Source organism: Urocitellus parryii, chromosome 5, assembly GCF_045843805.1.
Source record: "Urocitellus parryii isolate mUroPar1 chromosome 5, mUroPar1.hap1, whole genome shotgun sequence".
NCBI classification, from domain to species: domain Eukaryota; kingdom Metazoa; phylum Chordata; class Mammalia; order Rodentia; family Sciuridae; genus Urocitellus; species Urocitellus parryii.
In genome coordinates this window covers 182,275,003-182,299,725 of record NC_135535.1, presented here as the reverse complement: position 1 = coordinate 182,299,725, position 24,723 = coordinate 182,275,003, and positions in this window count along the sequence as shown.

Here is a 24,723-nt window from a genome sequence, read left to right as displayed (position 1 = left end):
AGAGTATCCCTGTCCCCACACAGGGCCATGAGCTATGCAACCGTCTGCACTTCAGACTAAAGGAGGTAGGACCCAGAGAACATGTTGGGGAATGAGGGAAAGAGGCAAAGAAAGAAAAGGGAGTGTTTCTCAAGGGTCAATTACTATTTGGAAATGAAGGTGAGATGGGCAATTGTTCAGGAAGAGAAAGAAGAGAGATGGAGTCACTTAGGCTTTCTGTGATGAGCGGATCCTAGTGTGCTCTGCCTGCAATGTCACCGACCCTGGTGGAGTGGCTTGTGATAGCTTCATTTTGACATGCAGAAAACATTGAGCCAGAGAAGCTAAGGGATCTATCTAAAGTCACACAGCTTAGCAATGGTAGGGCTAGGGTCCAGACCTGAGTCCCCTGAGTCCAAGTCCAGAGCTCTTCCATGTACACCAGGCTGCCTTTTCCTTGAAAAGCCACCCAAGTACTAGATGCCGTGCCTGGGGACCCCTAGCATATCTCTCCCCAGTAAAGAGTCCACTGAAGATTCTGATGGGAGTCATTTCTGGGACAGGGATGGAATGAGACAGTGGCAGTGGAGGGCATGGGACAAGGTTGAAAGGGGAACACCCCCCACCTGGGTCCTGCCCTGAGCCCAGGAGTGGGCCAACGGTGCCTATTTCATCCCAGAGTCATTATAAAACCCTTCCCTCAGCAACCACTCTCTGAGCCCCCCAGAGACCAGCCCCAGGGGTGAGGAGGTGGTCCTGGCACTGTCCTGCCAACACAAATTCAGTAGCAGAACCTCTGCTCTTCCCTGATGTGCTGAGAAACTCTGAACTTGAACTTGCCCATCCAACCTAGACATGTCAGAGTTACCCATGGAGCAAACTTTACATTTGACTCCACAAGTGAGTACCTACTGTGTACAAGACACTTTGCCAGGCTTTGAGAGGGGCAGGACCCAGGATTCCCTGACTCTTGGGAATCCTGTTCTAATAGAAGGGACATGGAAAATGCATTTCCTAGAGAACTGTGATGCTGGGGGGCGGGGGGGGGAGGAAAATGCTGAGGAAATACTTTTAAAAGAAAAAAGTCTAAACTAGGAGTAGTGGCATGGGCCTGTAATCCCAGTGACTTGGGAGGCTGAGGCAGGAGGATCAAAAGTTCAAGGCCAGTCTCAGCAACTTAGCAAGGCCCTAAACAATTTAGTGAGATCCTGTCTCAAAATAAAAACCAAAAAAAAAAGACTTGGGATGTGGCTCATGGTAGGGCACCCTTGGGTTCCATCCCAAGTACCACAAGAAAAAAGAAGAAGAAGGAGGAGGAGAAGGAGGAGTGGAGGGGGAGGAAAAGGAGGAGGAAGCAGGGAGGGGAGGGGAGAGGGGGAGGAGGAGGACGTCTACATACACAAAATCATCTTTGAAACGGTACATTTGGTCATGCACATATTTGTGAATCTACCTCCATGATTTTTAAGTGTTTTAAAAGTACGGAATTTTTGCCAAATAAAATCTTTCCTAAAACACCCGCTGTCCCGCGGTGTTTCAACCACCATGATAATCAATGAGGCCATGAGAAGGGTAAGAACAGGGTTCCCGGGGTTGAATGGCAGTTGGGTGTCATCTCTCCGAGAGCCCTACACCCAGCTAAGAACCCCAGTACATACCACGATGAATCTCACAGCTGCTAAATCATCATAAGGATTATGCAGCAGCCGAATAAGACAATTGCTTGTCTTATTGATAAAATGATAATGATGAGAAAGGAAGACTTCAGTGTCAGGTGCAGGAGGCTCCTGCTAAGGAATTCACACCTGGGGGTGAGTCCTGGGGTCTGGGTGGCTTCTCCCATCAACAGTTGTATTCAGTGTAACTGTGTCTGGTCAGGGAGGGGGTCTGCTGTTGTGGAGAGGGCTGGGACAGGAGCCAGCCCTTCAAGGGAAGCAGAGACTGGGGACTGTCTGGTTCTGGGATTAACTGGAGCGTGAGGAAGGAGAGCCTGAGGTTAAACAGAGTTTGAGGAAGGAAATTGGGAGGTGAGAGACATAAGGAACCACAGCATAGGAGAGTCCATCACTCATGTCCTCTGACAACAGCCAACAAAGGAGGGAATCTTGGAGACATCTTCGTTTCCTGGTGGAGAGAGAATATAAAAGTCACCCACCAGGTGGTCCCAGGGGAGGGAGTTGTCCCAGCTCTGGGTGGAGTTGAGCCCACTGTCCGGCATCTCGGAGCCACAGCCCAGGACGCCCTTGCCAGGGTCATTGCCAAGCCCAGCTTCCCTAGCTGCACGCACAGGCCTGGGGCCTGGGAAGGCTCCTAGCAGAGACTGGTCATGGGCCGCCATAAGAGGGCAGGAGAGGCCTGGTAACAGGCCAGCCCAGGAGCCTCTGCAATGGGCAGGCACCCAGGGCAGCAGCCCACGGAAGACCCTGGGGGCCAGCACTGCACTGGAGTGGGGGGGGGGGGTAGGGAGAAGGGAGGAGGAGCAGGACTAACGGGACAAATGCCACTATGAGAACTGAACTGTGCGTGGGACTCCCAGGGAACCCCTTCCTGGCTGCGGGGGAACGAATGAACTGGCCTCCCTGGTCTAACAGCCTCCTTGGCAAACTGGGAGATGTTCAGAGCAGACTCAGGTTGATGGTCACACAGAAGGAGGTGAGGGATGATCCTGTACTCACCCCAAAGTGCTGGCCACATCTGTCCGCGTAGCTGCACAGCTGGGGTGTTGGAGTGGTCAGGGAGGGGAGCTCCCGCCTTTACAGGAGCACGGGGCTCCTGGGGCCTTTCTCTGCTGCTGGGTCACACTCCTGTCCCCCTCTTTCTCTCTCACTTCCATCACTTTCCCAAGCAACACCAGGAAACACCCCACCTCTCTGCCCTGATGCCAGGAGCCAGGTCATAGGCACATCATCAGGTGACTCTACGGCAACAAATATTTCCAGAGGATGTGGGGTTTAGGTGGAGAAAGGCAGAGGGCATCACCAGGTACAGGGGGGCCTCCAAGAACCCTGAGTGGGCCACTTCCCTCCCTCTGAGTAGGATGCACACACACACACACACACTGGACACACACAGGACACACACACACATACACACAGGATACACATAGGACACACACACATGACATACAGACACAGGACACACACACACACACACACACTCACACGCAGGAAGCCTTTCTGGGGAGCTGGGAGGCAGCTGAGGCCCCATTCTCCCTCCTCTCCCCCAACACTCCCCCATGTTTGTCCCTCAGGACTTTGCTCCCAAACTACAGGGCCAGGGAGAGAAGGTGCTGGACCCTCCTTTGCTGACTGCCCCTGGGAAGGGACAGAGGGGGGGTGGGGAGTGGTCTGAAAGGAGCCCCCCAACCAGAACAAATAGACCAGAACTTCCTTGCTCTCCCGTGTCCCCAGCCCCTCATGGCCCATCTCAGTGCACATTTAATCAATATTTGTTGCCGTCGAGTCAACATCTGATGGTGTGCCTATGACCTGGGAACACCTGGGAGCACAGAGTCCCACACTTGTAACCCTGTACCCTCCTCCTCCCCTGCCCTTGACCCAGACTGAAGCCGAAGCAGCTAGTCCTGGGACACTCCTTCAGCCAGGTCTGTGTTCTTAGAGTTGAGGGTCACGGACCCTGGGAGCTAAAACCCACCTGTGCACACTTCTCTGCAAGCAGTTTTACAGAATGTGTGGCTCTCCCCAGGGGCCACTCTGAGGCCTGCCTTCCCAGCACCAGCTCCTGGGCCAGCCCCACTCAGCCTGGGACTTGGGATGAGATTTGTACCTTGAGAACCTCATCTCTGCAGAGATGAGTTGGCCCCAGGGGACTGTTTCCTCGTCTGCCAAGTGCCCTTATTAAGCTGCATCAGAACCAGATGCACCCGTGTGTAAATCAGAAACACGAAGCCTTAGTGTCTATCACCAGCTTCCCTTCTAGGCCCTGGAGGAGCTCTGCAGCCCTTACCCTTGCAGGGCAATGCTAGAGGGCCAGCATCTCTTCTAAAGCACCAAACAAGTGACAGTATCCTTGGTCCCACTTCCTCATGCCCCAAGTTCCCTGTCTCCAGGACCATGGGCCACCCAGGCAGGAAGCATGGGCTCTTCTCCTGCATCCACACTATCGCGTAGCCTTGCTTGTTCTACCCCTGAAATGCCTCTTGAGTCTGTCCTGCTCTTTGATTCCCTTGCTGAGATGATTCCAACAGCTCCATCCACAGCTCTGTCCCTCCCATCCACTCCCAAATGGACATCAGAGGGTCTTCCTAAAACACCAAAATGGTCATGCCACTCTCCAACCTAACACTCTCTGTGGCTCCCCATTGCCTCCAGGATAAAACTCACACACCTTTGTGTGGCCTCTGAGGTCCACCCACCTCTCTAGCCTCATCTCTCCGTACTGCCTGAAGACCTCAGGCTTCCCAGTGTGAGCTGCTCTATCTGGCCTCTGGGCCTTTGCACATACTACTGTCCTTCCTAGAATGCTCATCCTCAGCCCCTTTCCACCTGCTTCCCGGCCAGCCCCTATGTCTCCCTCCTTTCTCCACCTAAACCTCACATCCTCTGGAAAACTCTTCCTGACCCCTTTCCCCTGCCCTGTGCCCCATAGCTGCACCTCTGAAAGCAGTGAGCATTCTGGGTGGGTTTTGATCACCCGTTGTCCCCCTCAGTTACAAGCTCCATAGACGCAGGGTCGGCCCCAACCTTTAGCCGCCCGTGGCCTGTGGAAGACGCGCGCTTCAGAAGTGTCAAGTGAATGAATGAATGAACAAATGCGCACACAGGGTAAGACCAGATGGCCTCGAGGATAGGAGGATAGGAGTAGTTCTCCTCTGTCCCCTTCCCTGCTCTCTCTCTCCCATGTGACACGTTCCTTTTTCTACAGAAAACCCTTGACCCCCCGCTGAGCTGAAAAGATTCTGGGAACCCAGTTACTTATGTGATGAAATAACCAGAGCTGGCACTTAAATGCCCCAGGCATCTTCTGAACCCTCTGCATGGGGCACTTTAATCCTTAATATGGAGCTGCCGTCCCCATTTCAGAAACCAAAGCACAGAGAAGGTAAGTGGTTTTTCCCAGGACCACCAGCTGGCTTTTGAATCCTGACAGTCTGGTCTGGGAGTCCACTTGCTTATCCCCCCACTCCTCTCCCTGTTCTTACCCAGCTTTATGTTTCTGATAAGGAAGTTGAGAGCCAGCCACCTGAGGTCATGTGGCACACTCGCTAGGGGGCTGGGACTGGAGCTCAGAGTTTCACACTCTGGGTCTAGGATGCTCGGCCTCACCACCTGCTTCCTCTGAGCAGCCCCCAAGCCAGGAAGATTCTCCCCTTTCCTTCTCCCTCACTTCCTGCCACTGCACACTCAAAAAGAGATGCTCCCCAGGCTGGGCACGGCGGTGCACAACTGTAATCCCAGCAGCTCAGGAGGCTGAGACAGGAGGGTGGTGAGTTCAAAGCCAGCCTCAACAACAGTGAGGCCCTAAGCAACTCAGTGAGCCCAGGTCTCTGAATAAAATACAAAATTGGGCTGGGGATGTGGCTCAGTGGTTGAGTGCCCCTGAATTCAATCCCTGGTACCCCAAAAAAGAGAGAGATGCTCTCCGGAAGCTGAGCTCCTCTCCTGACTCCTGAGAGGCCCCACAGACTCACCAGTTCCTGCACCCAAGAGCACAGCTGTTGGCGAGCTCCAGCTCAGGACCTGGCGAGCTCAGTTCTTCTTGAGGCTTGACTGGGACCGTCTCACAGCCAAATCTCATCCAAGACCCCTTTCCACCCATGGCCCTGCTTCTGCCTGTGTCCCATCGCCCTTTCTGTGTGCCCTCCTCTCCAGCTCCAGCTTTCTCTCTCCAGCTTGGGCTGTCAGAACTGGGAACCACGCTAAACCCCGAGCAGGTGGCTGGGCGGTGGGGCTGATGTGCAGGGGAAGGGTGCAGAGAGGGGTCCTGGCCCAATCTTCACTTCAACTAGAAACACAGCTGTCAATATGTTCCAAGTAGCAGAATTCCACATCTGCTTTTATTGAACAGAGGATTTGACTGCAAAGGTCTCTAAGCACCTGAAACGGGCCCAGACCCCCAGCAGACTTTGTGCTCCCTCCTCGCCGGGTCCTACAGTCGTACCCAGTGAGACGGATTTCACCCTCTCCCTTGTTGTCACCTTGCGGATATTTATAGCATTATCGTGTCCAGCAGAGAGCGTAATGGGCTTTTTAGGCTAAACCAATTAAACTCTCCTCCCGTAAGTCATGTCTCCTGGATGGCTTCTGCTGCCCTTCGGTGAACTTGTTCTATCTTCATTATCTCAGCTCTTCGTGGCGAGGGAGGGCACAGCCCGGGAGCTCACACGCTGGTGGTGGGGATGCCTGCCTCTCTTTTCAGCCCAGCCCGGTCCTTCTCACCCAACGTCCCCTCTCATTCCCTGAGCTGGGCAGACACCATCCAGACCTGGGCAATGCAGCCCACTGCCTTGTAAACTGGGAAGCAGAATAGACTCAAGAAGAGGTATTGGGTCTTTCCCTCTTTATTTTCTTTGCTCCCTCCAAATATCAAGCAATATCAACAATTATCTACAAATAGCAAGCATCTCAGCCTCCGTGCAGTGCACTGGGCTGGAAGCCAGGAGGCTGTAGTCTGCCAGATAACTGAGCTCCAGATGTGCCCCTGGTGCCTTCAGCCTGATGGAAAGTGGTGCTGGGAAGCACTTCCCGGGTTTTTGTTGGTGCTTCCCAAGGGCTCCTGATGATCTTGCAAAGCATTCCCCGGTGCTTAAAGGCAAAGATAGTTTGTTTCCATTTCTTTTCTAAATCAATAAAGAAATAATCACTTTTTCCAACTGAAGAAGGAGTGCTCTGAAGGCAGCCTTGAGCACCCTTCTGTGGGCCAGAGTGAGACCAGGTAAGTTTGGCCGTGACTCAGTCTCTAGCCCCTGAGTTCACCACTTGGCCAAACACCGCTAAGCATCCTGGTGAATTTCACCATCACGCGATATTAAATTCTTTTTATGTTGAGTCATAGTCAGTTTAATTTACACCCGGTATGGGCCATTGGTTTAAGACAAGAAACATAAGGAAAACTGAGATGGAAATACAATACCAAGTTAATGAGGAACATAAAAAATAGAATAATTCTAAAAATGTTCCTAGTACTCCATAAACCAATACTAAAAAAGGAATACACAACGGCAATTAGAGCCAATTTGGCCTTTTTATTTATTAAGAATAAAGATAAACTATTCCCATAATTCGGTTTTAAGAAAGGCTTGTAAACAGGGTTTTCAAACTTTCCCTTTAATCTCCATATCCAATGGGAAAAAACCATTTACATTAAAAAGAAAAAACCTGTTGGTTTTTCAAAACAAAAACAAACAAAAAATCAACAGCTCCAGATATGAAATTTGAAAAGTAGTTTTTTAATCTATTCTAATTTGTTATATATGACAGCAGAATGCATTTCAATTCATAGTACACATATAGAGCACAGTTTCTTGTGTCTCTGGTGGTACACAAAATACAGTCACACCATTTGTGTCTTTATACATGTACTTAGGGTAATGGTGTCCATCTCATTCCACCGTCTTCCCTATCCCTAGGCCCCCTCCCTCCCCCTCCATCTTCTTTGCCCTGTCTAAAGTTAAAAGCTGGTTTTGTTGTTGTTGTTGTTTCTTTGTTTGTTTGCTGTAACTTATCACCCCAATCTGCACTTAAAAAAATACATTTGGTCCTCAGTGAACCATAATATATCAAGTTAAGATTTGCCAAAATGTCTTCATGATTAAGTTAAAGTAAATTAAGTACTTATTGCTCACTTAATAGGGAAATGCCCCAATTCATCTTTATATATTATGGATATAATGAATAATTAAAATAAATTTTCTTGTATACTTTTAAATAACATATTGACTTAAAATAAAATTCTTATATTTAAAAACTACTTTATTACTACATAAAAGTTACAATATGATTTTTTTTAAAGTCATTAGTGTTGTTCTCTAATTTTTTTTTGCATTTCCTCTTTGTGGGTTGAATGGTAGATTTGCACTTTGGGGGCCCCTATGCTTGGATGAGGCTATATGAATAGCCACCTGCGTTTTTGTTGGTGGTGCTGGGGATTGAACCCAGGGGTGCTCTACTACTGAGCTACATCCCCAGACCTTTTTGGGATATGATAACTCTTTTTGGCCAAAGAGTTGTGCATGGAAGTTTCCAGATCCTTCAGAACTTCTTTTCCCTCTGGCAGTGACTGGCAACATTTGAGATTGTGGCTGTTCCATCAGCCGGCTCCCTGAGCTACTATTATGAGCACGGTTCTTTTGCTGACCCATAATGGACATGTTGGCTAAGCAAGAAAGAAAACATTTTAGTCTTAAGTCACTGAGATTTGAGGGCTGTTTGTTACTGTATCTTAACCAAATCTGTCCTGACTGATACAATCCCTGAGTGTGAATATATGAGATTATCTATCAGTTTACTCCTAGTATTAGACCATCTCTATCACCAGGAATAATAGAGGCATGCACAAGACTGGGCCTTATGGATAAACACACCTTGAATCATGGACTAGCCATTTACTAGTTATGTGGTTTGGGTAAGCTACTTAACCTCTCTGAACTTAGTTTCCTCAACTTTAAAAAATAGGATACATAATTTCCACCTTGATTATCTATTTAAAGGAATTAGAAATAGCATAGGGAAAGGTCTTACTCCATGTGTAACACATAAACACTCTAAAAATAGAGACATATAAGCTAGTTTAGTAAAATTCTACTATGCTTAACTTCCATGTCCCTTTCTTTTGGCAACCTACTCTTCCCTTCCCTAATCATGTGGGTCTAGTAAGGTTGCAATCACAGTGGTCTCTGCCCTGGCTCAAGGGAGGACATGCCAAGTCTTCATCCCCCTTTGCATTCTCAAGGCCTGGCCAAAGGGCTGGCATATGAGCCACACAAGGCCAATCAGGACATTTCCATGCAACTTGATATAGGATGATGGGGGAGAGAGGCTTATCCTGCATGAACAGTGACCAGGGATATGATAAGTCTGAGACTGGAAGCGATCATATGCCTTACTACATAAAGGAAATGCTTCAAAGTAAGAGAATAAATTTCTTATAGAAAGAGAAGAGCCAGGAGATGGGGTAATTGGGGGTAGGAAAAGATGGAGGTAGGAAAGTGGGGGGAGAGAGGAGAGAAGGCTGTCATCAGAGCTGTTGTCCGTGTCTGGCCGCTGGATGATTCTCCACGCGGCTTGCCCAGCCCCAGCTCCGCCTTTCTTCCTAAATACGTTCCTAATGGGTTACACCAGTTTGACCTGAGATTCTGTCACTGACAATCAAAAGGATCCTAACAAGCCAGATATGCCCACTTGTCACAGAAGACAAGCACACACCGGCTGGGCACCATCCAGGCAGTATGTGATCAGCATCTCAGAAGGCATGCCAAAGGTGCAGCAAAAATGCAGCGGGGAGCCAGGTCAGGTGGTGCCTGACTGTGATCCCAGCAACTCAGGAGGCTGAGGCAGAAGAATCATGAATTTTAGGCTAGCCTTGGCAACTTAATGAGACCCTGTCTGGAAATAAAACTTAACTGTCTGGGGATGTAGCTCAGTAGTAGAGCACCCCTGGGCTCAATCCCCAGCACCACAAACAAAAATGCAGGTGGCTATTCACCTGACTGGCTAAGGAAGGCGGTGATCAGGAAGGTCTTCCTGGGGGAGGTGGCATTTGCAGCAAAGCCTTAGGGAAGGGTAACCTGTCAGCGGCTGCTGTATTTATTACTTTATGTTTTCAAGCACCAGCAAGAGCACACATACTCCCCCACCCCCATCTCTATCAGACAGAGACAACAGCATCAGAGGTGATATGAATTTTTTCTCTACTTTCCATGAATGCAGAGTAAATTAATATCACAGAAAACATTTCAGAAAGTTTCTGGTTATTTCTGAAGCCCTGTAGTTTTCTCTTGTCTCCCACCACCCCAAATGCTGATCAGGTGTGAGCAAAGTGGAAGGTTCAGGGGCTGTAGAGGTAAGCAGGACTGATGGCCTGTTCCTCCTACCTCACGGAGCTGAGTGCCCACTGAGAGCCCTGGGCAGTGGGTGGGGTGTGCAAAATGTCACAGAGACTGGTGAGACCTGTGAGAGAAAGCAGCAAGGAGCTGAGACAGAAAATAATTGAGGGGTAGAGCTTGAGGGCACCTGCCTCAGATAGACGTCCAAAGCCTCGGTGAGTCCCTCCCTTAGAACCCAGAGAAGAGACTGTTGAAACGAGGGGAAGGGCTGGGTAGGTGGCTCAGTTGTAGCGTGCTCGCCTAGCATGCGGGAGGCCCTGAGTTCCATCCCCACTGAAGGTGAGAGGAAGCTCCTTAGGACAGAAGGACCAGTATGTTCAGATGCTCAGAAGTGGGAGCCTTTAAGGATGAGGAGGCTGGAGTGGGCTGGGTCAGAGAAGGAGCAAAGGACTCCATCATGCAGAGTGCGAGGGCCTTGGAAGGGGTTTAGATTTATTCTAGGGTGTGGGAGACCTCTAAACTTTTAAACTGAGGAATTACAAGATCCTTCCCATTCCCATCACTTCAAGCTTGAATCCTAACTCAACCCCACATGGAGATATCTGGGAACCTCACTCTGCCAAACTGGGGGTTTTCTTCAGGGGCCCGGTGTCTATCCTGGTGGCACCTGGCCCTCACCTCGTGTCTGGTGACTTGACTGCTTACCCTGTTGCCAATTTTCTGAGCAGTTGGGAGCTGTTGGGTCCACCTCTGACTCATCGAGAAGCTTCCTGAAATATGGTCCCCAAGACATCTGAATCAGAATCATCCAAGCAGCTTGCACAAGACCAACTCCCAAGGCCCTTCCCAAGAGGCTCACGGGGTTCCAAACCTGTAGAAATTTCTAAAGGCGTCAGAAGAACCCTTGAGGGTGAGTCTGGGGTCTCCTCACTCGCATCCCTCCCCAGGGAGGACCTGCCCTCCTGCAGGCCACCTGAACAGGGGCCAACTGCACAGCATTCCCCAACTCCCCAGGCTCCAGACACTGGGGCACACCTGCCAGGCCCATGGTCATCCCCCTGTATTGAACATCTTGGGTACTGAACCTCCATCTGAGCCACCAACACCTATCACTGTGCCCTCCTCCCCAGGGTCCCTAACTGGGCAAACTCCCATCAGCTTGGATCCACAGACAGGTCCATTGCCCACATGACCCCGTAGCTGAGCACGTGGACTTGATGGTTGGGTAGGCACAGGGTTGGGATCCTGGCATGAATACAGACCAGCTGGGTGGCTTCAGGCAAGTTACTGACTCTCTTGGAGCTTCAGTCTCTTGTCTGAGAAATGGAGCTGGTAACATGAATGAGTGTTTGTGTCCCCTCCCCACCACCCCTAATTCTTCTGTTAAAGTCCTAATCCGCATGTGATAGTATTAGGAAGTAGGGCCTTGGAGAGGCGATTAAAAGGGTCTTGAGGTCATGAGGGTGGACAGGATTAGTTCCTATAAAGGGGACCCCAGAGAGCTTCCTTTCTCCCCCTCCCCCACCCCCTCTCTCTCTCTCTCTCTCTCTCTCTCTCTCTCTCTCACACACACACACACACACACACACACACACACACACATTCTACCATATAAGTCTAATCTGGAAGAGAGCCCTCACTAGAACCAACCATGCTGGCACCCTCATTTAGACTTTCAGCCTCCAGCCCCCTTTCTGTTATTTAACACCCCCAATCCCCACCCCAGTGTGGTTCTCCTATGGCATCCCAAACCGACTATGACACTATAACCCTGATACTTTTGCTATGAGAACTAAGTGAAATAACGCATGTGGCAGTGCCTGGTGTATAGCCAGTGCTGAATACCAGTGGGTTATTACCACTATCCATTACCAGGATTGCCTGGTAATAAACCTGGTTATTGTTATTACCTGGCCCAATGTGATCTTCTTGACATCAAAGCTCTCCTTCTCTGTTAAATGATGACATAAGCCCTCCTTCAAGCCCCCCTGTCCTTCCTTGAGAGACAAAGCTGGGGCAGGACACTAGTCAGTGGTTCAGGAGAGGCCGGAGGGCAAGGAGCAATTGCTCCCGACCCCTGGGGTGGAGCTCAGAGCCTGTTCTGATTTTTCAGGAAGGAAAGGGACTTGTCCCCTCTTCCCATTCCTGCCACTGTGACGGAAGTCTATTTTTATCAGCTTTGCACTCCCTTGAGCTGAGATGTTTGGCTACAGGGAGCAGCTTCTCCAGGGGAGGGAAGAACACACGCGACCTCGAAGTCTCTCTCTCAAATCAACGGCATGACTGGTTTTGCTGCTCTGGCACCTCTGTGCTCCAGCTGAGAGACCAGCTGTCTGGGAGCGGGGACCATGGAGCGGGGCTGGGACATGCCCAGATCCCAGATGGGAAAGGAATGCATTTTCTTCCAACCAAGCTGCCTGGGGGTGGTCTGAGAGCTGCAGCTCCCAGACCAGGGCCAAGGTGGACACAAACCCACATGTGAGCCGTCCCATTCCGGGGCACCTGCGACCGTGCCAGGAGGTGAGCTGCCCAGAACCACACCTCTCCAAGTGGCCAGGACCCTCAGAGATCACCTCTCCCTGACCTTCTGGAGAACTAAGGCCCAGAGTCAAGACACTCCCTGAGTCCATGGTGAGTCCAAGGCACGGCTCCTGACCTCCCCGTGACCTCCCTGAGTGATGCTCCAGTTGGCTGCTCAGCAGGACTGTCTGTTGCCCAGAAGAAGAGCTCCACACCTGGCCCCCAGTGCCCCTCGCAGCTGCCTGGTTGGCCCCTGGTCCCACTGTTTACTGCCAGGGTTGCCTCCCTGCTTATTTTCTTACGGAAAGAGTCAGAGGGGCCAGCCAGGGCCAAAGTTACTGAATGGCCTTCTGAAGAGCAGACTGTTATTCCAGCAGCTCTGGAATGTCTAGAAGGATGAAATGGAACTACTGTTTGCAGGGGTGGATGGAGTGGTCTGGCCCCTGCTCTAGCCCTGTGTATATTATGGGGCCAGAGTATTTAAACAACTCCAAATCCCAGATTTCAGAGCACGTGCGCATCGTTTTCATGCCTGCGCCTCCTAATGCCCCCAGGACATAGAGTCACTGGACCTCAGCCGCTGCAGTCCTCAGAGGATCAGTGGAGGCTCAAGCAGTCACGTGACTGTTTCCAGAACACACAGCCGCATCTATGGCTCCTGTTCTTCTTACCCTCGATGGAAGTTTTAGAAACCAGTTTAATTTCACATGACTAGATCCCAACACAACCGGCAGACTAATATTGACTTCAGGCATGATGCAGAAATTCTCTCAGAATGTATGGGGTTCCCAGTGGAGAACCACTCCAGCCTGTACAGCATCTCTGTGCAACACACTTCATTCCCAGTTGTTGAAACAAGGTTGTAATCTATTGATTTTGTTAGTGGAGGATACCTGGTTGCCAGGAACCTGTCACAACTCTTCTGCAGACCTACTGTGTATGAGCTATGAATGGACCTCCTGGGTGGTACAGTGCACCATCTGCACAGTAGGGTGTAGTGGCCTAGACAGATGGCACTGCTTCTTTCTGCCTCGTCTTTGATCCACTATGGTTGAATGGAGACCTTGGATTCTCCCCTTCCATTTCTTGAATAGCTGGCTCAGCCTGGAATGGACAACCCACAGAGTGCCTGAGCAAGGTCCCCAGAGCCTCCTCCACCCTCTGCAGTCCAAGGAAATGGCCCCAGGATAGAGGTGGGAGCCCAGGTCCACCTCTGACTGGAAAGGCCAGGAGGCTGGGAGCTGCTCCCAGCAGCATGGATGTGCAGTGCCACGGGCCAGCATAGGGGTGGCGGACTGTAAGGACAGCAATAAGGAGAGAGAAAAGCCAAATGCATTCAACAGCATCAAGACCTTCCCCCCAGGTCTCTCTCTAAGCAGGAAAAGGAGAACCCTAGCTCGCTTCTCTTGTAGAAGAGCAGACTCAGTCTTATTTTGCTACCCAGGTTGGGGACAGAACTATTATACTCCTGGATTCTCTCCACCAACTGCCTCCAAATGGAGGCAGGAAAGGGAGACATGGCGGGAAGAGAGATCTCAAATTCACCTTCACCTTCCATTAGGAGCCAGAAAGACAGCTTCGCCCACACTTCCCCTCCGCCACCCGCCGCGCCCTCTCTCTGAGCCCTCACCCTGTGTTCATTACCTGCCCACTGATATTCAGAATGCTTTCATTAACGTCATCTCAAAAGCAGTCATGAAGAACTTATTAAGGAAACCTGAACTGGTCAACGCTTCCCACAAATAGCCAACTTAAATACCGAGTCAAAGATCCATTTGTGGTGTCAAAGAAAACCCCAGTGCGTAAGGTCAGGGAAATATTGTTGCTCCTGGTCGATGCACAGGGTACTGCCAGGGAAGCTGCAGGAAAATTATTAATGTCTATTTTGGGGAAACACAGCTTAAAAATAAACAGCCGTAGTGGAGGGCAGACGTGTAACGATGGAGCAAATGTGAAAGGCAATGGCAAGGGTGTTCAGTCACAGATTTCGAGCCTGAATGATCAAGCTTTATTTGTTCCCTGTGTGGCTCATAATTTTAACCTTTTATTATGCAAAGCAGCCAGTTTGGTTTTACATTGCAAAGCAGCCAGTTTGGTTTCACATTGCCTAAGGAAGCTTGGCGTGATGAACAGATCACATTTGCCCGTCTCTTCATCTATGAAAAGGTGGGCAAGCCTGAAAGAGATTGCTTAAGTTATTTTCAACTCTTTGGAGATGAAAACACAGGCACCCTACATCAGCATTCCTTCCCATAAAGCTGAGGTGGGAAAAATTCACAGCGGGGTAGGCTGGGGTAGAGGCCACAGAGGATGCTCCAAGAGAGTCCTTAGGGTCCCAGGGATGCACTTTCCTGAGTATGCTAGAGAACAGCCTTCAACATCAGAGGGTCATCAGAGGGCTGAGCGGCTAGTTGGGCAAACAGGTTTAGTCTGTGGTGTTCCTTGGGAGCTCTCCAGGGTACTGGACAGCCTCTGCTTGGAGTCTCTGACCCAGTGGACCCTCAGGTCTTGAGCTGGGTCCGCTACCTCTGCTTTCCTAGATTTTTGTCTTCGAATCCAGTTACATCTAATATTAACAGCCTGTCAGGGTCTACATCTTCTTCAGTTTTACAGCACATGAAAAAAAAAAGTAGTGTAGCATCGTTGAAAGAGGGGACATTTCTTTGGGTTTGAAATTCAGTTCTACCCCCTCAATATATGAGTTGAAAAAATTATCTCTTTTCCTTAATCTCAGCTCCCTGCTCTTGAACATGAGATAACAACACTTATATTTTAGGGTTGTTGTAGAAATTTTAAAAGTTGGAAGTATAAAATACTTATCTTGTGTCTAGCACATAGTAGGTGCTCATGAACAAGTGCCTAATATTAATATCCATATGAGCTGTGACTAGGATGCTCCTATCACCAGTCAATATCTGGATTGGTGACTCATATTCTCCATTTTTGAGTTAGGACTCAATGGTTGCAAGTAACAGAAAAAGGATGTGAGCTTGTGAATAATAATAATAATAACAGGGTTTGTGCTCCAGGACATGGTGGTGTCTCATGGAAGCCAAGAGCATGAACTGCCACACAGCTGGGCAGGGTTGCAGACTGGGAGCTGTAAACTTACCAGGATCCTGCACTGTCTCTGCTCTTCTATGGAGTCTTCTTATTTCCTCTGTAGGCTGATTGTCCCTCTGTCCCACCTGCCCATGTAGATCCAGAACAGACACTTGACCAGATTGGCTCCATTTTATTAGTCCCAACTCCAATTTTTTGGAAGATAAAATTTGAATTGACCTGTTTGGAATCACCCTGATTCAACAGTCAGACAGGGGACAGATCCCCCAGCCCGGATATGGAGACTGAACAGGGAGGTGCCATTTACAGGGCGTGTGAATGCCCTGTGCCATTCACAGGGAGGTGCCATTCTTGGGCAAACCAAGAAGACATGATGAACTCACATCCAATAGAGTCATTTGGACTTCAATGCAAACAATTTTTAAATGTTTGTTGATGCAAAAAGTTCTTAAGTAGTTATATGATAGACACACGAGAGAGACAGTAAATGGCTAGCTAGAGGATAGATAGATGATAAGACTTCAGGAGTGATAGAGGCAGAATTACTTTAGTCACAAGTTTTTCAGTGTATTTTTCTTTTCACTGGACTTTCCAAAAAATAGAAAGTAATAGGGATTGTCAGAGTGGGACCTACAAGCGTCATTCCATAACTGTGGGGCAGATTTCACAGACATCATATTTGCACAGAAGCCCTTAAAGGCACATGCAAGTCCCAAAGTCATCCAGGAAGATGTCAGAGTGAACAGGTCTCCTGGTTCCTCAGCCTATGTCTCAGAGGTGGTACGACCCTGCAAGAGAAACTCCTGCCCAACTAGGACTAGTCAAAAAGAGCTGAGCCCAGAATATGTCTCCACACAACCTACTCCAGGACAAATGCTCAGCCTCAAAGTGTTTAGTTGCAGAAGCTCATTCTCTGGACACTCCAGACCCTCCCCTGCCTGCACCCAAATGTGCTAATAGTCTCGAGGCCTCCTGTGTTATCTGTGAAGTCAGTGTTTCCCAGCTTTGCTCAACAGAATCATCAGGAAAGTGATTTTTTATATATAAAGATCCTTAGACCTCACGTCCCACCCCCCAGGACTATGTCTGCAAGCCCAGTGGAAGGGACAGGAGTTTATTTTGAAGCAGTTTTCCAGGTGGCTTTGATTTAGTCCCTGAACCAGGGTAAACAGTCTTGAACCACAAACCCAAGTGGAGGTTCTATTGTGCTGTGATGAGGACAGAGTCTTTAGGTGTGATTTCTAAGAACAGACTCTACTGTCACTATTCGGAGGGAAACCATGCCTTCCCTTTATTCTGCACTGCAAGCTTGTGCAGGAAATGGTTTGGGGAGCAAGTCAGACAGAGCAGAGGAACTGTTGTGTCTGGACAGATGTTGCCCCGTCTTCCCAAGGACACCCAGAAGAAAGGTACCCAGGAGGCTGCAGTCGGAGAAAAACAGTGTTTTAGGGAAAGGCAGCTAAACCAGTGTCCATGGAGCAGGAGTAGCTATACACTAAGCCATGGTTTACAGAATCCTGCAGTCAGGACTAATTGCTAAGGGTTCATTGGTAATGGGAAAGTGAGAGCCCCCTGTCCCCTTAGTCAGCCAGAAGGGCTTTGGGGCTGGTGGCAGGTAGGACAGGCAGAGAATCAGGAAGCTGGAGCTTAAGTAGAGAGTAAGAAAGAGCTTGAGGGGACTGGAAGAGTTAAGCCAGGATTTAGCAGAGAACTCTGCTGATTTATCAGGAAGGAGGACACTGAGGAGACTGACCTCAACTGACCTCAGACTTGGAGACCACGTAATCTCTGTGTGGCCAGAGGGAAGAGCTGGGAGTTCTCTAGAGACAGAATTTGGCCTTAGTCACAGTTTGTTTCTAACAGCTGTGGGACTTTGGACAAGATGCTCACCCACTCTGGGCCTTGCTTTCTCCATCTGTGAAATGGCAGGGTGGGGACAGTTGATCTCTGGATTCTCTTCCAGCTCTGAGACTCTGTGGATGGTGGTGTGACCAAGCTTGGAAAAGCTCAAGCCCAGCTTCTGTGTGTGCTGGAACCTCCCTTGCTCTTGGTCTAGGCTCTGAGGGACCCCAAGACACCACAGGACCCTGCACTGATAACTGGTTAGGAGGAGGGAGGTGGGTCCCAGGGGCAGGGTGGCAACCTAAGAGGGAGCCATGGAAGTTGGAAACTGCCTAAGGAGACCTGAGGTCAGACCCTTGCTTCCTTTCCTCCAGTGATCTCAAGGGTTGCCTCCAAAAGTTCTCACTTCTTCTAAATACAGAAGGGGATCCATAACTTTGCCCGTGATCAGGTTGCATAGGCTAACCAAAATATCAGGGAGTTTTGCTTTGGGCTGGAATGGCCTCAACATAGTGAGGTAACTGGGTAAGCTTACAACCACCTACTTCTTGGAGGGATGAAAAACAGATGGTAAATTATAGCTTCCTTATATCCTGGTTGGCAGCTGTGGGGTGTGTATTAGCTGGTGCCTGGTCCAGAAAACAGAAACCATTGCAGTTATTTTAACAGAGAGAATTTAACCTAGAGGATTTGTTAAACTGGTTTTGGATGGCAACAAGGAAAAAAGGAGGGAATAAAGAAAAAGGAAGCCAGGTACGGTGGTTCACACCTGTAAACCCAGTGACTCCAGAAGCTGGGGCAGGAGGGTCACAAATCTGAGGCCAGCATGGGAAAGTTAGCAAAACCCTGTCTCTAAATAAAACATTTTTTAAAAATTAAAAAATAAAGAGAAAGGACTGGGGATATAAAACAGCCCTGGGTTCAATCCTCAATACAAAAGAAAGAAGGAGAGAAATGAAAAAGAATAAGGACACACTGAGATGACAGGGTGGATAACTGCAAAAACCAGCCACCAACCCCAGGGCAGGAAGACAGGGAACGGCTGGGATTCCCAGAACCCAGCAGTTTGGAAGAGCAGCTCCCTGGGGGGCAGGAACTGGGACCCAAACTTCCAAGGAGGGGTGCTGCCTGGCTGGCACATCTAAAGGGACACCAGGAGGTTGATTCTAGAAGTATGCAGAAAAGCTACAGACTGGGACTGCCTTCTGCTGCCCAGATGAAGGACCGGGCAGGGTGGGGGGGGGTGAGTTTACCAGAAGCAACAAGAGATTCAGGAAGGAGCAAGGCCCAGCTCCCGCCTCCTGCATTCTTGTCTCCTTCTAGCCTCCCCATTGGCAGGACCTAACAGGAAACGGCTGGCCAAAGGAACATGTGGCTTGCAGAGTCCTGGCCCTGTACCACAAAGTAGAGTACAGAACAATGGGTTGGGGATGAGAGATGTTGTCACCAGGCTGTTTGACAGCCTCAGGCCCCATGAAAAGTGAAGGAGAATCGAGCAAGCCCAGGGGTGGAAGGTGAGGCTGGGCTGGAGTTGGCTTCCATGGGATGCTTTGGGACCCATGGAACTGCAAGTGCTCCAGATAGCTGAATTTGGGGGTGACCCCGGCTTCTCATGGCAGTGGGTGCTCAGCAGGCACCCGAGAAAGACCTGCCTGAGAGCTGTCCCTTTCATCCTCAGCATTTCCTCCCACTGTTTCTTCCGTCTATGGGGGATGAGGGAGTCAGCTGGGAGGAAGTCACTCAGGTATGCCTGAGACCAGGTGTCGTCCTTGCTGGAAGGGACTTGCTAAGCTAGCAGAAGAAAGGATGGCAGTTCTTTTCCTTGTCATAGAAATGCCAGCAGAGAGTGGTGTACAAAATGTTGTCCTGGCCCGCTTTTGCTGCCTCTGTTTCCGTAGGAGTGGATTCTGGGAAGTACCTACCTGCGTGTTGTTTTTGACCTGATTGCAGAAATGTCATCTGGAGGAGCGGCCTCGGTGGGTGATTTTGGGGTCACTTCCTAGGTTTCAGCTTCCATGTCTGGGGAAACTAAGACATCCCCAAAAAACAGAGACAGGGGAGAGAGACCTCCTGTTGGGACAGGAGCTGTCCCCAGAAGAGCCAGCCAGGGTCTCGGGATGGGCTCAAGACTCACCTCCTGCAGGTGTCCCCAGAGGCACCACATGACTGCCATCACAGGCTGACCTTTGGAGTCTGGCCTGACTCAGGCCTGAGGTTTATCCTGAGTGAAGCTCCAGCTGTCCTTTGGTTTGAGTTTTCCCTGCAACTCTGTCACGCCCACGTCAACATGACACCCGGGTCTTTGAGCTCTAAAGCGTATTTTTTTAAACAAAACCAAAAAAAATCTAGGTCAGGCAGTCAGCATCCAAGCCAGGTTTCAAAGGACTTTCCACTCTCCGAGTCCTTCCCTTTGAACTTGGCCAAAACCTTCCTCCTGGGCTGATATTTCTTCCCTGATTTGAGAGCCCAAAGGTGAAAAATGCAGGCCGAGTTCACCACAAGTGGGTGGAGTTGTTTTTGAGCTTGATGAGTAAGTGGGAAAAGTACTGGAAGCTGAGGCCAACAGCCCAGACCCACCCAGGATGGCCCAGCTCTGACCAAGACCTTGCCAGTCACTCATGCCACCAGCTGCCCTTCTGAGTTCCCTTAGAACTGTAGATGGTTCAAGTCTCCACCCGGCCTTTTCTCCTCCTGCCTCCTAATGTGATCCTATGACATGTGGGTCATCGGGACTCAGAAACAGTTTGCAGCCCAGGCTGGGCCAGAGGTACTTTCAACATTGGCATCATCACCCTGGGAGCTGTCACCCCTGGGCATCTCTTCCCGGCACCCTCCCATTATTCATGCCCGTGGCCCATGGGCTCCCAGCTAGCTTGGCCAACTCAGGCTAATTCGAATCTGGAGACTTTCCTAGTAGCAGGGTGGAGTAATTCTGGTTGATGAATGATTTGGGGTGGAAGTGGAGGTTGGGCTTCCTTTCTCTGGAATCCCAGGAAGTGGAGCATAGCTCCAAAGAGCAACCATGTGTGAGTAACACCTCTGTCCCCAGAACCAGCCATCTGTTCCCCAGCATCTGAAGGGAAAAAGGCTTTGGAATTTCTTGGCCAGTCTCAAAGAAGTCAAGAAAAAGCCTTGGAGCTTTCCAAGCTGGGTCCAGAGGAGAAGATGCACATTTCTCCAGGCTGGAGGTGACAGCTTAGGATGCACCGGTGCCATGCCAGGACTGGAGCCTTCCCCAGGCTTTGTCCTGCTGGTCTGGACAGCAGAAAGGGGGGTCTACAACAGCTGGTCCTCCTCATGAAGCACCTCTTCCTGATACTGGATCTAGCAGGGATGGATCCTGTCCTTTTTGGTTTTTATTGAACTTTATTTTATTTTTGCTGAATACTTTTAGGTTTTATTTTTTCAGTGCTGGGGATTAAACCTAGGCAAGCACTCTCCACTGAGCAGATTCACATACCCACAGTGAGGATACAGGCAGTCCCAACTGCCGCAATCCGTCTGCAGCAAAATAACCGGGGTGGGGGTGGGGGGAACAAGCAACTTGTGTACATTGATACAGCAGGAGTAGGAGCCGTCTATTGTAGGACAGGAGGGGTATATATACATTCCACACAGCTTATCTTAATTAACATAAACTAGATACAGCAGTCAACCAATAAGGAATCTCCACACTTAATGGCTCGCTGGCGTTACTTCACAAACCACTCCCTCTGGCAAAATGCCAGGCGCCATCTTGACTTGTTTACAGACCCTAACACCCAACACCCCAAAACCTCATGCCGCTCTTTGTAGTCACACCATGTCTCATCCCTAGTCCCCGGTACCCTCTGATCTGTTCTCCCTCACTGTGGTTTTGCCTTTTCCAGAAGGTCCTAGGTCTGGAATCCATTTTCTAGCCCTTGAGGCTGGCCCCTCTCATTGCACACAATGCCTTTGAAATTCACCCAGGTCATTGAACTTTTCAGTAGTTTGTTCTGCGTGTAACCAAGGAGCATTCCACTGCATGGCTGCACCAACACTTCATTCACCTGTTGAAAGACATTTCGTTTGGATTGAGGGTGTGTTTTATTTATTTATTTATTTATTTATTTATTTATTTATTTATTTATTTATTTATTTTGTGTGTGTGATTATGAATAGAGCTGCTAGAAATCTTCATGTGCAGGTTTTTTGTGAACATAGGTTTTTATTTATTTAGGGAAAATACCCAGGAGTGAGCCAGATCGTAGGTATGTGTGTGTTGAACTACACAGGAAATCACCAGTTTTCCAGAGGAGCTTCGCCATTTTGCATTCTCCCCAGCAGACATTCTCTTTCTGACCTTCACCTGATGACAAAGTTACCTTCCCTCCAAGGTGGAAGGTGGGAACCCAGGAACCAAGACCAACCTGAGTCCAGGGATGAGTTAAATGGTGCAGCAGAGTGATTGTGGCTAGGGGGGCCTTCCCCCAAACACCAGGCGTGCCTAGGGCAGAGAGCACCTCGGGTAAGGGCTTCAGGGGGATATGGTGGGACATTGAGAATGGGGAGAAGAGACTGGGCTGGGACTCAGGAGCCTGGGGGCTTAGCGGGGACACTGCCATGTGCCTGTGGGCAGGTGCTTCTGCTTCTCTGAGGCCCAAGTTTCTGCTAAGATTGATCCCAGCAGGTTAGGTAAGGCCATTTGTGATATTTCAATTGTTGCAATGTCAGGGTTTGGGGAGTGCCAGAAAACACTCTAAATAAAGCTTAGACTCACAGGAGGCCACCTCCAGGCCACACTGGAGAAAAAGAAACCTCTGAGGTGAGGAAGATACTTTGGAGTCATGCAAAATCTAAAAATGCTTTACTTCACAATAGAGAAGTTTCCAGTAGCTCGGGAACTGTTCTCAGACTTATGGACTAGGGAATATTCGGACTCAGAGGATAGCGCTCCATTCTGGCAAAAAAGGCCAAATACATTTGTTCTCACGTCCCTGGATCACCCCTGTCTTCCGCCCTTCCTCTTCTCCCCAGGTTTGGATCTCTGTGATCTAACCCTCCCTCTCCCACTCTACAAAGAGTTTCCCAGGCCACCAATGGAGAGCTGGGCTTGGGATCAGTTAGATCTCCTTCAAAGCTGCACCACCTTCGGGCCTGGTAACTGCAGACAAGTTATTCAGTTTCACCAGACCTCACTTTTCTGTTCTGTAAATGGGGATAATAGGAGTGCTCCCTCGTGGGGCTACTCTGAGGCTAAATAAGACTGGAAGTAAGGAAGGCGCAGTTCTGTCCAAGTTCTATCACGGAACCAAACTAGCTTCAACATCAGCTTTGCTGGTTGCAAACCAGAAATTCTAGAGCTCCTCCTAGCTGGTGCAAGTCACTCCGGGCAGGTGGAGGGCTTCTGGAAGGCTGAACACGTCACTCACACCCCCTCTATTCTACAAGGAATCATAAAACTCATGTCTTAAATCTCAGAACCTTGATTCTGGACATGGTGTTGGCCACGAGAGGTCAGAGGGCATTCGGCCCTGCACCCCTCCCCTGTAAATGTACTAATGGCCTCACATTTTCCTCAACAGATTCCTGAAAGCTACATAATAAAATGGATGGTTGTAAAGCAGTCCCAGTCTCCCACAGGCATGGGGTTATAATTGGTGGCTATGGCCTGATCAGCAGTGACTCAACAGCAAATTTATCACTGTTACAACCAACAATGTCATAAAAGCAAAAACTGAATGTCTCTATAATCACTTAAAATACTCAAGTTATGCTCCAAATCCTATAAAATGGGCATAAATATACTGAACACTTTATTATATGAAGGGAACCAATAGCCTATATGGGTAATATATGGATAGCTATAAAAAATACAACCATGTCATAAATTTGAACTAAAACCAATATTCTAGCCTTAATGGACATGAGTTAAATATTTAATTAATGCTGGTTTCCCCTACTTGCTTAGAATTCAAAATGAATTTGGGATGGATGATTTGGGTAGATTAGGTCTCTTTTTAAAACTGATCAGGGAGGACTGAGTTGTTACCTTCATCCCTCAATAAATGAAGGTCCCCAAGAGGAGCAGTGGCGTTCAGCTCAATGCACTGAGTGGCGGTTTTAAGGATGCTGTTAAAACCCCTGGTGAGCACGTTCAGAGGAAGGGATGCCAGGCAGCACTCCTGCCAGCCTCTCCCACCTCTTGCTTTACATGAATGGAGGGAAGTTTCCTGCCCTGTGACCCAGCAAGCCTGGGGCTGGGCGGTCTTGCTCTGAGCTGCGGGAGGGAAGCAGTTTGACAAGCTGTTGCAGGTGCTTTCAGGGAGAGCTGGCACCAGAATCCAGGGCAGCTGGTTACCATGCTGAGCCTGGGCTGCGCTCGGACACCCTACTTTAGAGGGACCTGGGAATCTGCATTTTCAGCAGCCCCTGGGGATTATGGTGTGCACTGGGGCCAATCCCTGATATGGAGTTAATTCTCTTCTCACCTTCCTCCTGGCCAGGCATAACCGCTGCCACCATTCTCCCAACTACACAATAAAACGAATGATTATAGCTCTCCTTCCACCCATTCCAAGACTACTCTTTAATTTTTAAAAGTCATTTTAATTATGCAAGTAACATAGGAATGTATGTCAGATGTCTAAAAAAGTAAGTAAAACAAACACAAAAACAAAGTCTAAAGCATTCTTTTAGAAGTGAATTTCCTCCTCTCCCTTCCCGGCCCCTTCCCCAATCTCACTTTCTACTCTGGAGGGAAGCCCTGTCAATCACTGCTTGTGCATCTTTCTAGAACTTTTTAAAAATGCATCTGCACACTCATAAATAATTTGAGTTTTTGCATAAATGGTGTCCTTCTAGCTGCATGTGGAGTGGCACTTTCTCTGGGAATCAAACCCAGGACACATACTAGGTAAGCACTCTACCACTGAGTATGTCCCCAGCCCTGTACTTGATTTATTTTTTTACTTTGTAATATGCCTGGAGACCATTTCATGTTTTCCTCATTCTTTTTCTCTGTTGCACCATATTCCATAACAGGGCTATGCCGTGGGTTATCCAATTACTTCTCTACCGAGAAACGTTTTCTCTGCCTTTTCCTTTGTAAATATTACAAAGAAATATTTACCATATTTCTTTGTAAATATCTTTGGAAGCACTTCCATACCCAGGAACTGGACTAAGGAATTAGGCTACCTGGCTCCAGAGAAGGGAGCAAACAGCCGTGCAATTGTCCATGGAGGGTGGAGAGCACTTCGCTGGCACTCCATACCAGAGGTGCTCAGACATGAGCATCTCTAACTTGCCTGTATCTTATTGAGGGGCTTTATTGCTTCATACCTGGGGTGACT